General features: G+C 38.1%; 1 pseudogene; it reads right to left on the minus strand.

Moving 5' to 3' along the window:
• Positions 1-17,786: 17,786 nt before the first annotated feature.
• On the minus strand, positions 17,787-19,199 carry LOC137248678 (piggyBac transposable element-derived protein 1-like; annotated as a pseudogene).
• Positions 19,200-19,454: the final 255 nt, after the last annotated feature.

Consider the following 19,454-nt stretch of genomic DNA (forward strand, 5'->3'; position numbering starts at 1 on the left):
CCACTTCAAGACTTCTACCAATAAAACGTTCGCGCGGATGCTTTGCATGAAGATGTCTTTATTAGGTAGATAAATTGATATTTCAAAAAGATAAATCACAAATTTCATTGGTAGAACTCACACGTTTACGTTTGTGTATCACAGTGTTGGCGCAGGAAGATGAATGCTGCTATTGGCTTGTTGTACAGGTCCACAGAAACGAGAACCGTAAAACTACCGGGATAAAGAGGGATCTGTCAGCAAGCATAACTGGAAGAAATATGTCCACCAGATCAAATTAAATTTTATTATTTTTGTCGGCACGCACAAATAAAAAACTTGTAAAATTGTAAACAAATACGAGAAATGTCAATTGCTAGGAAACGTCCGGAAAGTCACCAACGAAAACTCCGAAAAGCTCTGCTTAAAGGTTGCCAGATGGTAGGTAAGGGTGCAATGAGAATAAGGAAAGGGAGAGATATAGGCTGTGATGGTGGCGATTGAATATATGTATAAGAAAGAATGATAATAGGAAAACGGCAAAGGAAAACGGTATCGGTGATCGATTCTGCCGATATAAAAAGGGGTAACTGTAGGGCAAGAAGATTAAATATATTGAAATAGACAACTAAGTTGGCAGTGCGCGGGTGATTTAAATTTTAAAATAAAAAGATTTTTTTCTTGGTGATATTCGTGGCAATAAGTTTCCCTGTACGCGTGGTCCAAAACGGACTAGAAAGTAGTGCGCATTTGAAATTAAAAAAATAAAAAGTTTTGTGCGGCCGAACTGCTGGTTAGTATGTGGTAATAATGGTATTGAAAGCGAAAGAGGTAACCATAATAGAGAATAGAGTTTGGCGGAGGCATCCAGCTACCCCGGCACGGTGGGCTTTCCTGTCAATGCAGATGTCATGCTGGAGTTTTGAGCGCTTGGCATTTTTTTTAGATCGGAGCGAGTTTAAACGGGGAACATACCATTGCCAAACAAACAAAAGCGTCGTCAGCGCCAGGGAGACTATTTTTTTTTTACTACACCACCAATTTCATCACCAAAGTGGACTTCAGCAGCAGAGACTGCGACCGTGGTATAAATTTTATTGCAGAGCATCATAAACATGCAAACCGGAAGGGCATGAACCAAAAGCCGTCCAGTAGGCGATCATGTTTTTATTAAACAATTTTTTTTAATTAAGGTTGCGTAACCATATCCACGATTTGTTTATTAGGCAATTATATTTTAATAAATACTTGTTAAAATTAGACTTAGAAAAGTATCGAATTGTGTAAACGGTCGTCTGAAGGTCGGACATAAGGAAAAATACACCAGACGGGTAAATTCATACAAAAGAAGTTTTTTTGTTTTACTGCGCGGAGGCAGATACAGACATTTCGCTTCCAACAAATCCCCTCAGCCGTATTAAAAGAGCTCTTTTAGGTAGGCATTAGGGTGTTTTAGGTAGCTGAAAAATTTTACTCAAGTTGAGTGTGAAGTCGTTTGGTTTACTTTTTGCGACTGATAGGCCCGTAAGAAGTATAAAATTTATTTAATACATTGATGCATGCGTTTTTGATTTATATAAAAAAAAAAAAATGTTTCCGTATATAAATATGTATCCAATTCATATGTTTATATAATTGTGTAAATTATCATATCCTGTGAAATTTTCATCCAGAGTCCAAAGCTTAAGAACAAGAATTTACTTTTTTTAACGGTGCATTCATTTTGCGATCCGACATTTTGTCAAAATTTCCGTAAATAGTTTTTGTTTGTATATACTTTTTTTTTAGCTTTGTTGTATGTAATCGAATGCAAACATTTTTGGTACAGTGTCGCAAAACGAACTTTTTCTGAAAATACATACCTATGTGTCGTTTTAAGTTTTGGAAGTACTTATGTTAATCTATATATATATATATATATGCGTACATACATATACCGTTCGGCAATCTATTTTTTTTTGAAAACGGTTTAAATTTTTATTCCGTGCGTTTTTTTCTTTTCGTGGTTTTTGTTGAACCTGTGAATAGTTTTATGTGACACATGTGGATATTCACATATATATACATATATTGATCCTAGCATGATACAAGTTTTTTTTTTGTCCTGATCTAAATCATTATTTTTCATGAGCAGTGGTATTTGGCTCAATAGCCATAAAATAGGTTTTTTTTTATCTATTTCTTTGTATAGAATTAAGATATTTGAAATAAATAATATGTTAGAGTGAAATTGGAAAAGAAATTGAAATGGTCGGCTAAAACCAATTGGTAGGGGTGGGGCAGGATGACGCAAGGGTAAGTGAATAGGGTCATGTGGAGCAGAGGAAAAGGGGACCGGCTGAAACCGAAATACTCGAGCGGTCCAAGGTAGGGTGGGCTTTCTGCGAGGGGTATGCACGGAAGTCAGATGACGATGATTGTGACATCCGCCCCGCATCAAGGTGGACAAGGGTTAAGGGCCCCAACCTCTCGCCCTGAGCTAGCTGGGGGACATTCCACCTTGATTGCGCAAAGGGGCGGAATCACCTCTAAAAGGTGTACGTTACAATGTACGTATAATTTATTTGGTTAGCATAGAAAATTGTTCGCTTTGCATATTGCGCATCCAAAAAAAAAAAAACAAAAACAAACATGTAAGGAAGGTTAAGTTCGGGTGTAACCGAGCATTACATACTCAGTTGAGAGCTATGGAGACAAAATAAGGGAAAATCACCATGTAGGAAAATGAACCTAGGGTAACCCTGGAATGTGTTTGTATGACATGTGTATCAAATGGAAGGTATTAAAGAGTATTTAAAGAGGGAGTGGGCCATAGTTCTATAGATGGACGCCGTTTAGGGATATCGCCATAAAGGTGGAGCAGGGCTGACTCTAGAATTTGTTTGTACGATATGGGTGTCAAATGAAAGGTGCTAATGAGTATTTAAAAAGGGAGTGTGCCTTAGTTCTATAGGTGGACGCCTTTTCGAGCTATCGCCATATATGCGGACGCCTTTTCGAGATATCGCCATAAAAGTGGACCAGGGGTGAGTCTAGAATGCGTTTGTATAATATGGGTATCAACCGAAAGGTGCTAATGAGTATTTTAAAAGGGAGTGGGCGCTAGTTCTATAGGTGGACGCCTTTTCGAGATATCGCTATAAAGGTGGACCAGGGGTGACTCTAGAATTTGTTTGTACGATATGGGTATCAAATGAAAGGTGTTAATTAGTATTTGAAAAGGGCGTAGGCCTTAGTTCTATAGGTGGACGTCTTTTCGGGATATCGCCATAAAGGTGGACCAGGGGTGACTCTAGAATTGGTTTGTACGATATGGGTATCAAATGAAAGGTGATAATGAGTATTTAAAAAGGGAGTGGGCCTAAGTTCTATAGGTGGACGTCTTTTCGAACTATCGCCATAAAGGTGGGCCAGGGGTGACTCTAGAATGCGTTTGTACAATATGGGTATAAGATGAAAGGTGTTAATGAGTATTTAAAAAGGGAGTGTGCCTTAGTTCTATAGGTGGACGCCTTTTCGAGATATCGCCATAAAGGTGGACCAGGGGTGACTAGAATTTGTTTGTACAATATGGGTATAAAATGAAAGGTGTTAATGAGTATTTAAAAAGGGAGTGTGCCTTAGTTCTATAGGTGGACGCCTTTTCGAGCTATCGCCATAAAGGTGGGCCAGGGGTGACTCTAGAATGCGTTTGTACAATATGGGTATAAAATGAAAGGTGTTAATGAGTATTTAAAAAGGGAGTGTGCCTTAGTTCTATAGGTGGACGCCTTTTCGAGATATCGCCATAAAGGTGGACCAGGGGTGACTCTAGAATTTGTTTGTACGATATGGGTATCAAATGAAAGGTGTTAATGAGTATTTAAAAAGGGAGTGTGCCTTAGTTCTATAGGTGGACGCCTTTTCGAGCTATCGCCATAAAAGTAGACCAGGGGTGACTCTAGAATTTGTTTGTACGATATGGGTATCAAATGAAAGGTGTTAATGAGTATTTAAAAAGGGAGTGTGCCTTAGTTCTATAGGTGGATGCGTTTACGAGATATCGCCATAAAGGTTGATCAGGGGTGACTCTAAAATATGGGTATCAAACGAAAGGTGTTAATGAGTATTTAAAAAGGGAGTGGGCCTAAGTTCTATAGGTGGACGCCTTTTCGAGCTATCGCCATAAAGGTGGACCACGGGTGACTCTAGAATGCGTTTGTACAATATGGGTATAAAATGAAAGGTGTTAATGAGTATTTAAAAAGGGAGTGTGCCTTAGTTCTATAGGTGGACGCCTTTTCGAGATATCGCCATAAAGGTGGACCAGGGGTGACTAGAATTTGTTTGTACAATATGGGTATAAAATGAAAGGTGTTAATGAGTATTTAAAAAGGGAGTGTGCCTTAGTTCTATAGGTGGACGCCTTTTCGAGCTATCGCCATAAAGGTGGGCCAGGGGTGACTCTAGAATGCGTTTGTACAATATGGGTATAAAATGAAAGGTGTTAATGAGTATTTAAAAAGGGAGTGTGCCTTAGTTCTATAGGTGGACGCCTTTTCGAGATATCGCCATAAAGGTGGACCAGGGGTGACTCTAGAATTTGTTTGTACGATATGGGTATCAAATGAAAGGTGTTAATGAGTATTTAAAAAGGGAGTGTGCCTTAGTTCTATAGGTGGACGCCTTTTCGAGCTATCGCCATAAAGGTAGACCAGGGGTGACTCTAGAATTTGTTTGTACGATATGGGTATCAAATGAAAGGTGTTAATGAGTATTTAAAAAGGGAGTGTGCCTTAGTTCTATAGGTGGACGCCTTTTCGAGATATCGCCATAAAGGTGGACCAGGGGTGACTCTAGGATTTTTTTGTACGATATGGGTATCAAATGAAACGTGTTAATGAGTATTTAAAAAGGGAGTGTGCCTTTGTTCTATAGGTGGACACCTTTTCGGGATATCGCCATAAAGGTGGACCAGGGGTGACTCTAGAATTGGTTTGTACGATATCGGTATCAAATGAAAGGTTTTAATGAGTTTTTTTAAAAGGGCGTGGGCATTAGTTCTATAGGTGGACGCCTTTTTGAGATATCGCCATAAAGGTGGACCAAGGGTACCTCTAGAATGCGTTTGTACAATATGGGTATCAAACGAAAGGTGTTAATGAGTATTTTAAAAGGGAGTGGGGCTTAGTTCTATGGGTGTACGCCTTTTCGAGTATCGCCATAAAGGTTGACCAGGGGTGACTCTAGAATATGGGTATCAAACGAAAGGTGTTAATGAGTTTTTTAAAAGGGCGTGGGCATTAGTTCTATAGGTGGACGCATTTTTGAGATATCGCCATAAGGGTGGACCAGGGGTGACTCTAGAATTCGTTTGTACGATATGGGTATCAAATGAAAGGTGTTAATGAGTATTCAAAAAGGGAGTGGGCCTAAGTTCTATAGGTGGACGTCTTTTCGAGCTATCGCCATAAAGGTGGGCCAGGGGTGACTCTAGAATGCGTTTGTACAATATGGGTATAAAATGAAAGGTGTTAATGAGTATTTAAAAAGGGAGTGTGCCTTAGTTCTATAGGTGGACGCCTTTTCGAGATATCGCCATAAAGGTGGACCAGGGGTGACTCTAGAATTTGTTTGTACGATATAGGTATCAAATGAAAGGTGTTAATGAGTATTTAAAAAGGGAGTGTGCCTTAGTTCTATAGGTGGACGCCTTTTCGAGCTATCGCCATAAAGGTAGACCAGGGGTGACTCTAGAATTTGTTTGTACGATATGGGTATCAAATGAAAGGTGTTAATGAGTATTTAAAAAGGGAGTGTGCCTTAGTTCTATAGGTGGATGCGTTTACGAGATATCGCCATAAAGGTTGATCAGGGGTGACTCTAAAATATGGGTATCAAACGAAAGGTGTTAATGAGTATTTAAAAAGGGAGTGGGCCTAAGTTCTATAGGTGGACGCCTTTTCGAGCTATCGCCATAAAGGTGGACCACGGGTGACTCTAGAATGCGTTTGTACAATATGGGTATCAAATGAAAGGTGTTAATGAGTATTTAAAAAGGGAGTGTGCCTTAGTTCTATAGGTGGACGCCTTTTCGAGATATCGCCATAAAGGTGGACCAGGGGTGACTCTAGGATTTGTTTGTACGATATGGGTATCAAATGAAACGTGTTAATGAGTATTTAAAAAGGGAGTGTGCCTTAGTTCTATAGGTGGACACCTTTTCGGGATATCGCCATAAAGGTGGACCAGGGGTGACTCTAGAATTGGTTTGTACGATATCGGTATCAAATGAAAGGTTTTAATGAGTTTTTTTAAAAGGGCGTGGGCATTAGTTCTATAGGTGGACGCCTTTTTGAGATATCGCCATAAAGGTGGACCAGGGGTACCTCTAGAATGCGTTTGTACAATATGGGTATCAAACGAAAGGTGTTAATGAGTATTTTAAAAGGGAGTGGGGCTTAGTTCTATGGGTGTACGCCTTTTCGAGTATCGCCATAAAGGTTGACCAGGGGTGACTCTAGAATATGGGTATCAAACGAAAGGTGTTAATGAGTATTTTAAAAGGGAGTGGGCCTTAGATCTATAGGTGGACGCCTTTTCGAGATATCGTTATAAAGGTGGATCAGGGTGACTCTAGAATGCGTTTGTACTATAAGGGCATGAAATGAATGGTGTTAATGAGAATTTTAAAAGGGAGTGGGCCTTAGTTCTATATGTGGACGCTTTTTCCAGATATCGCCATAAAGGTGGACCAGGGGTGACTCTAGAATGTGTTTGTACGATACGGGTATCAAATTAAATGTATTAATGAGGTTTTTAAAAGGGAGTGGCCCTTAGTTGTATATGTGAAGGCGTTTTCGAGATATCGACCAAAATGTGGACCAGGGTGACCCAGAACATCATCTGTCGGGTACCGCTAATTTATTTATATATGTAATACCACGAACAGTATTCTTGCGAAGATTCCAAGGGCTTTTGATTTCGCCTTACAGAACTTTTTCATTTTCTTCAACTTAATATGGTAGGTGTCACACCCATTTTACAAAATTTTTTTTAAAGTTATTTTTTGCGTCAATAAACCAATCAAATTACCATGTTTCATCACTTTTTTCGTATTTGGTATAGAATTATGGCATTTTTTTCATTTTTCGTAATTTTCGATTTCGAAAAAGTGGGCGCGGTTATAGTCGGATTTCGTCCATTTTTTGTATCAAGATAAAGTGAGTTCAGATAAGTACGTGGATTAAGTTTAGTAAAGATATATCGGTTTTTGCTCAAGTTATCGTGTTAACGGCCGAGGGGAAGGACAGACGGTCGACTGTGTATAAAAACTGGGCGTGGCTTCAACCGATTTCGCCCATTTTCACAGAAAATAGTTACCGTCATAGAATCTATGCCCCTACCAAATTTCAGAAGGATTGGTAAATTTTTGTTCGACTTATGGCATTAAAAGTATTCTAGACAAACTAAACGAAATAGGCCGGAGCCACGCCCATTTTAAAATTTTCTTTTATTTTTGTATTTTGTTTCACCATATCATTACTGGAGTTGAATGTGGCATAATTTACTTATATACAGTAAAGATATTCAATTTTTTGTTAAAATTTTACTTTAAAAAATTTTTTTTTTAAAGTGGGCGTGTTCTTCATCCGATTTTTTTAATTTTTATTTAGCACATATATAGCATAGCTGGGGAATAATGATTAGTAATCCCAATGATTAGTAATCGGATTAGAAACTTTTATTTTACAGAGTAATTGATTAATTAGGATTAGTTGGCTATACTAATCGATTACTTATTGATTAGATAAGAACTAATCCAAAATCTAATCGCGATTAGTGACGATTAGTATTTCTAATCAAAACTAATCAAAACTAATCAAAAATAATTCTATTAGATTTCTCGATTAGTTTTGATTAGGTTTGATTAGATCAACTATTTTGAAATATTTAAAAAAAAAAGTTTATTTATTTTTGTATATACTATCGTTTTTTTGTTAAATATTCAGAATAGAACATTTATAGTGATGAGGAAGAGGAAAATAGTGAAGACGAAATGCCGATTCTCGAAAATACCAAATATTTGCCGAAACACGAAAGGTGTGCCAGTCACACGTTAAATTTATTAGCCAGCACTGACTATGCCATGATTTTGAGAACCCAACCAACAATGGAAATTCAGCACTCAATGGTAATATCTACACATACTTTTTTTTTGAAATGCAACTAAAATTCGTTTCTCACAGATGATCAAAAAGTTCTATCACCTTTGGAAAAAGTGCAAATGGCCAAAATCCTCCAAAATCATTCAGAACATTTTAGGTTCAGCTCTGTTGTACCAGTAGAAACTAGGTGGAACTCACTATATGATGCAATCCTGAAGTTACTACAGTACAAGGAGAAATTGAACGAGCTTTCCGATGAGCTGCATCTGTCTCCTTTTACATCAGGTGATTTTCAATATTTGGAGTCGTACAAGCTGCTAATGAAGCCTATTTCCCAAACTTTGGACTTTATCCAAGGTGAAAAAAAAAAAATAAATAAATGTAAGGCGCGATAACCTCCGAAGAGATCTAAGGCCGAGCTTCTCTTCCAATTTGCGTCATGCTCCTCTTGATTTTCCCTACAAATTGGCCCGACGGGAGCTACACGCTTAATGCCGACTCCGAACGGCATCTGCAAGGCAGATGAGTTTTCACTGAGAGCTTTTCATGGCAGAAATACAACCGGAGCGCTTGCCAAACACTGCCGAGGGGAGACCCCGCTTACAAAAATGTTCTTCTAATTGAAAAACCTTATTTCTACAATTTTGATGTTGCTTTGCCCGGAGTGGGAATCCAGCGCCTACGGTGTGGTAGGCGGAGCACGCTGCCATCACACCACGGTGGCCTCCAAGGTGAAGCCAATGTGAAATATGGTTGTATTATTCCTGCGTTACTTTCTTTGAGTAATAAACTGCCTCAGTTGGACTATGAAAGCTCTTTTCATGATTTCAATGATGAAGGTAATTTCATCTATATTATATGATTTTTCAAACTAAATAATATTTTGGTTCCAGAACATGATGAGCAGGCGTTAATTCCCAGAACACCAATTTCACCAAACGAGTCAAACGATTTCAAAGAAGTGGTTAACAATCAGCTATATGCGTATTTGAATGACCCGACACCAGGTCCTGAAATTTGGAATAAATATGGTGCACTGAAGGAAGCGTGTCTAGCGTTCAATACCCCGCTTACGTCATCAGCGCACGTCGAAAGGCTGTTTTCATTTGCTGGAATAGTCAATACCCCAAGACGGAATTCGTTGTCTGAATTTACTTTTTGTGATACATATGTAATATAAATCAGCATACATTTAAAGCTTCGAGAATCTCATGTTTTTTTTTTCAGAACGTGCCTTTAATTTAATGGGCGTGGCACCGCCCACTTTTAAAAGAAGGTAATTTAGAAGTTTTGCAAGCTGTAATTTGGCAGTCGTTGAAGATATCATGATGAAATTTGGCAGGAATGTTACTTGTATTACTATATGTATGCTTTATAAAAATTAGGAAAATCGGAGAACGACCACGCCCACTTTAAAAAAAAAATTTGTTTAAAGTGAAATTTTTACAAAAAATTTAATATCTTTACAGTATATAAGTAAATTATGTCAACATTCAACTCCAGTAATGATATGATGCAACCAAATACAAAAACAAAAGAAAATTTCAAAATGGGCGTGGTTCCGCCCTTTTTCATTTGATTTGTCTAGGATACATTTAATGCCATAAGTCGAACAAATATTTACCAATCCTTGTGAAATTTGGTAGGCGCTTAGAGTCTAGGACGATAACTGTTTTCTGTGAAAAAGGGCGAAATCGGTTGAAGCCACGCCCAGTTTTTATACACAGTAAATCGTCTGTCCTTCCGCTCGGCCGTTAACACGATAACTTGAGCAAAAATCGATATATCTTTACTAAACTCAGTTCACATAATTATCTGAACACACTATGTATTGGTATAAAAAATGGCCGAAATCCGACAATGACCACGCCCACTTTTTCGATTTCGAAAATTACGAAAAATGAAAAAATGCCATAATTCTATACCAAATACGAAAAAAGGGATGAAACATGGTAATTTCATTGGTTTATTGACGCAAAATATAACTTTAGAAAAAACTTTGTAAAATGGGTGTGACACCTACCATATTAAGTAGAAGAAAATGAAAAAGTTCTGCAGGGCGAAATCGAAAGTCCTTGGAATCATGGCAGGAATACTGTTCGTGGTATTACATATATAAATAAATTAGCGGTACCCGACAGATGATGTTCTGGGTCACCCTGGTCCACATTTTGGTCGAAATCTCGAAAACGCTGTCACATATACAACTACAACCACTCCCTTTTAAAATCGTTATTAATACCTTTAATTTGACACCCATATTGTACAAACACATTATAGAGTCACCCCTGGTCCACCTTTATGGCGATATATCGAAAAGGCGTCCACCTATAGAACTAAGGCCCACTCCCTTTTAAAATACTCATTATCACCTTTCGTTTGATACTCATAATGTACAAACGCATTCTAGAGTCAACCCTGGTCCACCTTTATAACGATATCCCGAAAAGGCGTCCACCTATAGAACTAAGGCCCACTCCCTTTTAAAATACTCATTAACACCTTTCATTTGATACCCATATCGTACAAACAAATTCTAGAGTCACCCCTGGTCCACCTTTATATCGATATTTCGAAAAGGCGTCCACCCATAGAACTAAGGCCCACTCCCTTTTAAAATACTCATTTACACCTTTCGTTTGATACCCATATTGTATAAACGCATTTTAGAGTCACCCTGGTCCACCTCTATGGCGATATCTCGAAAAGGCGTCCACCTATAGAACTAGGGCCCACTCCCTTTTAAAATACTCATTAACACCTTTCCTTTGATACCCATATTGTATAGACACATTCTAGAGTCATCCCTGGTCCACCTTTATGGCGATATCTCGAAAAGGCGTACACCTATAAAACTAAGGCCCACTCCCTTTTAAAATACTCATTAACACCTTTCATTTGATACCCATATCGTACAAACAAATTCTAGAGTCACCCCTGGTCCACCTTTATATCGATATTTCGAAAAGGCGTCCACCCACAGAACTAAGGCCCACTCCCTTTTAAAAAAAAAAAATAAATGTAAGGCGCGATAACCTCCGGAGAGATCTAAGGCCGAGCTTCTCTTCCAATTTGCGTCGTGCTCCTCTTGATTTTTCCCTACAAATTGGCCGGACGGGACCTACATGTTTTATGCCGACTCCGAACGGCATCTGCAAAGCAGATGAGTTTTCACTGAGAGCTTTTCATGGCAGAAATACACCCGGAGTGCTTGCCAAACACTGCCGAGGGGCGACCCCGCTTAGAAAAATTTTCTTCTAATTGAAAAATCTTGTTTCTAAAATTTTGATGTTGCTTTGCCCGGGAGTTGAACCCAGGCATACTCCCTTTTAAAATACTCATTAACACCTTTCGTTTGATACCCATATTGTATAAACGCATTTTAGAGTCATCCCTGGTCCACCTCTATGGCGATATCTCGAAAAGGCGTCTACCTATAGAACTAAGGCCCACTCCCTTTTAAAATACTCATTAACACCTTTCATTTGATACCCATATCGTACAAACAAATTCTAGAGTCACCCCTGGTCCACCTTTATATCGATATTTCGAAAAGGCGTCCACCCATAGAACTAAGGCCCTCTCCCTTTTAAAATACTCATTAACACCTTTCGTTTGATACCCATATTGTATAAACGCATTCTAGAGTCACCCCTGGTCCACCTTTATGGCGATATCTCGAAAAGGCGTCCATCCATAGAACTAAGGCCCACTCCCTTTTAAAACACTCATTAACACCTTTCGTTTGACACCCATATTGTACAAACGCATTCTAGAGTCACCCCTGGTCCACCTTTATAACGATATCCCGAAAAGGCGTCCACCTATAGAGCTAAGGCCCACTCCCTTTTAAAATACTCATTAACACCTTTCGTTTGACACCGATATTGTACAAACGCATGCTAGAGTCACCCCTGGTCCACCTTTATAACGATATTCCGAAAAGGCGTCCACCTATAAAACTAAGGCCCACTCCCTCTTAAAATACTCATTAACACCTTTCGTTTGACACCCATATTGTACAAAGGCATTCTAGAGTCATCCCTGGTCCACCTTTATGGCGATATCTCGAAAAGGCGTCCACCTATAAAACTAAGGCCCACTCCCTTTTAAAATACTCATTAACACCTTTCGTTTGACATCCATATTGTACAAACGCATTCTAGAGTCACCCCTGGTCCACCTTTATAACGATATCCCGAAAAGGCGTCCACCTATAGAGCTAAGGCCCACTCCCTTTTAAAATACTCATTAACACCTTTCATTTGATACCCATGTTGTGCAAACAAATTCTAGAGTCACCCCTGGTCCACCTTTATGGCGATATCTCGAAAAAGCGTCCACCTATAGAACTAAGGCCCACTCCCTTTTAAAATACTCATTAACACCTTTCATTTGATACCCATATCGTACAAACAAATTCTAGTGTGACCCCTGGTCCACCTTTATGGCGATATCTCGAAAAGGCGTCCACCTATAGAACTAAGGCCCACTCACTTTTAAAATACTCATTAACACCTTTCATTTGATAGCCATATCGTACAAACAAATTCTAGAGTCACCCCTGGTCCACCTTTATGGCGATATCTCGAAAAAGCGTCCACCTATAGAACTAAGGCCCACTCCCTTTTAAAATACTCATTAACACCTTTCATTTGATACCCATATCGTACAAACAAATTCTAGTGTGACCCCTGGTCCACCTTTATGGCGATATCTCGAAAAGGCGTCCACCTATAGAACTAAGGCCCACTCCCTTTTAAAATACTCATTAACACCTTTCATTTGATAGCCATATCGTACAAACAAATTCTAGACTCACCCCTGGTCCACCTTTATGGCGATATCTCGAAAAGCCGTCCGCCTATAGAACTAAGGACCACTCCCTTTTAAAATACTCATTAACACCTTTCATTTGATAGCCATATCGTACAAACAAATTCTAGAGTCACCCCTGGTACACTTTTATGGCGATATCTCGAAAAGGCGTCCACCTATAGAACTAAGGCCCACGCACTTTTAAAATATTCATTAACACCTTTCATTTGATACACATATCGTACAAACAACACATTCCAGGGTTACCCTAGGTTCATTTTCCTACATGGTGATTTTCCCTTATTTTGTCTCCATAGCTCTCAACTGGGTATGTAATGTTCGGTTACACCCGAACTTAGCTTTCCTTACTTGTTATTCTTTCAAATGCGCATAGGGCGTTTGAGTCAAAATCTATTTTTATGTTTTTGGAATTCCTAGCACCAACTTGTCCATTTTCACCTCGAATATACCGTGTCAACGGTTTTATAATGGCAGCGTAATCCTTCACAAAACGGCGGTAATACCCTGATAACGCAAGAAATGAGCGAAGTGCTCGAAGGGTTCTTAGAGGTTCGTAGTTTATGATGTCGTGAATCTTATCTGGGCAAGTTTTTATACCTTCCTCGGATACAAGGAACCCCAAAAACTCCACTTCGCTTTTAAAAAACCTCGATTTCTCGGCTGATACTCTCATTCCCGCTTTTTCAAGTTTCTGCAGGATACAGTCAATGTGGTTTAAATGTGACTCTTCATCTGGAGAATATATAATTATGTCATCGACATAAACATGGCAGTATTTTCCTATTTCCTGGCGTAAACATCGTCAATGGCCCTTTGAAAGATACTGGGTGCGTTTTTTAGGCCAAATGGCCATCTGCAAAATTCATATTTGCCATTATTTATATTGAATGCTGTTTTTTGCCTATCATCCTCACACAATAAAATCTGATGGAACCCTGACTTAAGGTCTAATGTTGTAAAACAATTTGGAGCTACCTAGGTTAGCCAAGATTACGGATGTATCCGGTATGGGCTATCGATCAGGAATTGTTTTCTCATTCGATTTCCTGAAGTCGATCACCATCCTTAATTTAGGCTTACCATCTGCATCAAAGCCTTTCTTACTAACAACGTGGACAGGAGAATTGTATGGCGAACACGATTCCCTAATAAAACCATCTCTGAGTAAAGTTTTTATTTCATTATTGATGAATGGAGCCACAGAAATGGGGTACGGGTAGCTTTTACTATAGATCGCATCATTTGTATTTGTTCGAATTCTGCCTTTCACACTAGTGTTATATGGCAACGCCCTATTAGGGTCAGCGAAAGTATTATTTTTCTTTTTTATAATTTGCCGAAATTTTTTTTGAACTAATGGAGGAATATCTATATCTATAATATCTATTGCAATTGAATTAACCTGATTACAAGATAAATATTGTAATTTAACTTTACCATTGCGGTAAAATAAATACCCCTCACCGGTATCAATTTTTGCATTAATATTTTTCAGGAAATCATATCCTATGATACCATCGAATGTTCTTAGATTCGAAAGCAAGAAAAACGTCGAGGTATTATCTAAAATGTGAATTAAACAAATTCGGTTTATAATATTTTCACCGTTTATTGAAGTCAATTTAAATGGATTATCCAAAAACTGAATACCTTGAATAAAAGGGAGTTACTTAATGTAATTTTTGGACGTGCCGGTGTCTATCAAAATTCGAAGCTCCTGTCCGTTTTTGCCTTTTTTAATAATAAACGGCAGGAGTGATATCAGTTTAAATGATTTATCTACTCATCGATATCTTTATCAAAATTATAGTGTTCATTATCATGAGAAATATAATTATTATAATGTTCATTTAAATAATCAATTTCGTAAAAAGAGCTATGGGTGCAGTCTTGATACTTTTCATCGTTCAAAAAAGCACTTTCTTCTTCCGGCATAAAATTAGTTTTTTTTAATTTTTAGAAATGGTGAACGGTCCGAAAGTAATTGGTCATGAGAACGCTTCAACGCTACTGGTAAATCAGAATTCAAATGCTATGGCTTACCAGTATATTTGGATGTTTGATGTTGCGATGAGTTATTATGTATGGATTAGTCCTCTGCTTATAAAAACTTGTACCATTAACGACTTCCATGGGGGTTGGCCTTTTTACCGTACTTTGATTGAAACGCAAGATTAATTGGTTATTACGATCTACCGCTTGGCGCTGAGGCATTGTGAATGTTGCCCTAATTGGTCGGAATGCGTTACCTACAGCAAAAGCTTCCGCAAACTACATTCGCCTATGATTGCTTTGTAGCTCTTGAGCAATGGCAAGGGCATTAGGGAGGTCTTTGGGTCTAGCAGAGAAGAGAATATCGCACATTGGGCGATGAAGTCCTGATATAAAAATACGTAGAGCATTTTCCCTTGCTCGTTCATTCAAAGCTTCAATGATGTCATTCCTACCAGTATGGGTCATAATATGTTTATTTATTATAAGTGATAGTTGTTTTTTCACCTTGCTGCAAAAGTCAGCAATAGATGAATTACCATGTCTGAGAATGCTAAGCTCGTTTTCCAAGACATACAAAGGCCTCTTATCTGAATATTCCTGGTCCAATCTGGCCATAATGACTTTAAAATTTAAACCTGTATTGAATGAGGCAAGGACAGAGTTGGCGGAATTAACAATTTTGTTTCTTAATATACCCATAGCTACATAGTATTTCTCTGATCCCTCTGTATAATAATTCATTCTGAAAACTGCTGCACTTCGCCACGCTGGGTAAGAGGTCGAATCCACCTTGAATTCGGGTAGAGATTTTATCAAGTCTAAACTTGCATTATTATCGGTAACCGAAGGATTTATTGAGACTGGATGATATGGCTCACCAGTGGGGGGTTGGAGACGACTAATTGCTTGAGCTAAATTATCTAACTGTTCAACCAACTCAAGTCTAGTACGCTCATTGCTTTCACTAATGATTTCCATTACTTGTTCTTTATTTAAATACATTTTGTGAGGAGAAAGGTATTCTTGCAGCACGAAATCTGACTTATTCAATATGAGAAGGGCTTTCGAGAAATCCTCGTGAAAAGATTAATTATATATGAATATACTAGCGTTCTAAACACGCATAAAATATAATTTATGCAAATACTAATAACTCGGCAGATTCTTACATATATTCAATCAAATATATTTTGAATATATTTGTTGCTACTACATACCACAAAGGCGAATCTTCACAATCAACTTTAGTTTAATATTAATTGCTAGAAATGTTTGAAAAACTTACTTCATTAAAAATAACAGAATGCGTAGATCATTATGGGTTTTATTACACGTTTTATGAAGTAATTTAGAAATTTATTTTATAGTTAAGAATTTACTTTCTAATTTATCCTTTTATAGATTTTATCTTAATCAGAGATATTCACTTAGAAGCTTTTTATTGTTGGATATATACAGAAATGCACTTAATTTAATCTTAATTTCAAATATTTTTGTTTTAAACCACTTGGAAATGTTTTGAAAAATCACTTACAGATTTTTTGTAAATGTAGATTTAGTTCAATCAGCTCCTTGGAAATTTTGGAATCCTTAGTCCTGTTATATGTTGATTCACTTCAACCAGGTCCTTTGGGATTATTGGGTCCTTTGTCCTTTTAAGCCTTGAAGTTGGGTGCCAGTTAATGATTGCGACAATTGTGTTTTACAATATATTTATTTGATAGCGATACGACTCGCCTTCCTCCGGTTAACTTTACAAACTGATTCTTAAAACTAATTGCCTCTAGCTCTAAGGTGATTAAAAAGGACTTGGCTTGGTTACCGTAAGCGTGCATTCCTGTGCGAAGTTCAAATATTCTACGCAGCCAGCAACAAATAAGTGCTAAGCCACATTGTTGTTATAATTTTCTTTCTTTGCTTTTATGGTATTGTTGCTTTGCATTCCTGGAAGTAAAGTCCCGATATTTCACTCGGACAGCGACAAGTAAAGTTTGAAAGCACTAACTTGCTGTTGTTGTCAAGCACATTTGCTTATATTGATAATGATAATGTTTGTACCTATGTTTACATGCGGATACAAATATACGATTCTAGCTGCTCTGTTAACTTACATTAAAAGAATAAATTGAATCGCGTTCTAACTCCAAGCGAATACTAAAACAGAGTTGTATTTTATATTTCTGGAAAATTCTTGCGCAGCGTTGCCATACCAAACGCCCAAACCATGTAGTAGGATATTTAACCCTACATCACTCCCCTCCTAAAATGAGCGGCCGTAATTGTTGAAACTATGCCGATTTACTATACGTTGCTATCGAATCTTCCTTTGGTAAATACGCGGGTTTTAGCCTATCTATTGAGACCGTGACCTGCTTGGTGCCAATTAAAATGGTGTATGTCTTTGGGAATCTGTTGATCACTAAATAGGGTCCGTCATATGTAGCTTTAAGAGGCCGATGTATGGTATCATCCCGGAAAAACACATAGCTGCAAAAACGGAGATCCTTGGGAACAAACACAGGTGCCTTTCCATGTTGTGATGTTTGCGTCGGTCGAAGTTGCTCGAAATGTTGTCTGAGCTTTTGTAAAAACATCGGCTCATCCACCGTTGTCTCACGCGGACTTGCGAAAAAATCCCCAGGGAGTTGAATCAGCTGTCCATACAGCATTTCAGCCACCGAAACTCCCAGGTTTTCCTTTACCTTGTCCTTAATCCCAGTAGAACTATAGGTAGTACATCAACCCAATCTGCAACAATGCCTGGATAGTTATAAAAACGAAAACAGCAATATATTTCGAATGTTAAACATTTTTTAGAGATTTATTTCAAAATTGTTTTTTTTGGTTAGTGTGGACTTCTATAAAACATTGTTTTGTTGTAGAAACATAAATTTATTTCACATTTTACACAAAATGCTTGGGTTTCTGATTTACAACCTGGATACTTGCACATTTTCTTTCCGGATCTATCTAAAAACTTGCACCAATGTCCTGATTGTCACAGCGAATGTATATTGGTGGCATGTACGCCTTTTTCGCCTTTGGTTGAGGGGAAGCTAAAGGGGGCGACCACGTTTCGTAGACGGAGTTGAACGCATCCAACATAATACTTCTGCAACTTATGTTCTGAACTCAGGTAGGGTATACTGCTTTTCATTAGGATTTTGATGCATCCTCTTGTACAATATATAAGAATTTACTATAGCCACATCTAGTAAATGATAGAATAAGCGAGCTGTCCACTTTTTTGTCTTCATTCGAATATGGTATCGTCTGATAAGTCCACCCAATAAGTTGACTCCACCCATATGCTTGCTGTACTCTTTAAGTATTGCTGGGCAGCTTGTATCAATTTTTTCTTTATCTTTTCGATCCCAAAGTGTTATTGTTGAGGGGTATGATGTGACTTATAAAGGGTTTTGATCCCACATAACTAGAAGGAAGACAAACTGGCCTTGTATCGTACCACAGAACATTTCTTATTTCCACGCCACAAACTGCTCCAACATACTGTTCGGAAAAGCTACGACTTACAATTTTCTTTTGGAGCTCAGCATCAGTAGAAAGTTTAATGTTCGGAACGCGGTTTGCCCGCATTGTTCCCAATCCCTAAATTCCGCGGCTTTTCAAATAAACTAGTAGTCCTACTCATGTGTAGAAAATATCGAAGTATAGCATGTGATTTATATTGTTCGGTATGTTTTTTGACAATCTTACTATGTTCGAAGCAGCTCCTAGATCAGGACACCCAGGAAAAACTTTATTGTCCCCAGCGCCGCAATATAATTCGAAATTGTAAGAAAACCCCGTATAGTCGCAGAGAACAAATAACTTCGAAATGGGGTTTTGCCGGCATATACTGCTCAAAAGGATTTTTTTGCATTTTCGAAAAATATATTTGTCCATCCACACAAAGACGCTGAAGCATAGGAATTGACCCGAAACGGTTATTGAAATGTTGAATAAGAGGTCTCGCTTTATACAACGGGTCAATCCAAGTTCACCCTTCTTGGCACATAAAGAATTGTCATTAAAGAGTAGTTTTGATCGGAGCTCCTCAAAACGATTACAACTCATTGCTAAGCGTAATGGTTCCAGAGAATACTGTCCGCAATACGAGCGAGAACGCGGATACCGGAAAACTGACATGAAAAACAATATCCCCAAAAATTTTCGATGTTCCACTTCGTCAGTTTTAAACTTTGTAGAAATATCGTTTTGGGTGGCATAAAGATTCATTTGAGTAGCTACAATCTGGATAAAAAAATTTATCAAATACCTGTAATATCTGGACCGTAAATAAAAATTAATTTAAAGACATACCTTTAGAAAATCATTTGAAACAAAGTATTGAAAACAATCATATGGTGTTCGTTATTTTTTTTCGAAAATCTGGGGTGTCCTTTTCACCTCGAAAAAACAGTTCGTAGTTCGTTGACGCGAAGCTGAAGGTGTGTGTTTTTCCATAAATTCATTTTCAGACGGTAATTGTTC

This window comes from Eurosta solidaginis, chromosome 4 (assembly GCF_040869045.1).
Source record: "Eurosta solidaginis isolate ZX-2024a chromosome 4, ASM4086904v1, whole genome shotgun sequence".
NCBI lineage: Eukaryota > Metazoa > Arthropoda > Insecta > Diptera > Tephritidae > Eurosta > Eurosta solidaginis.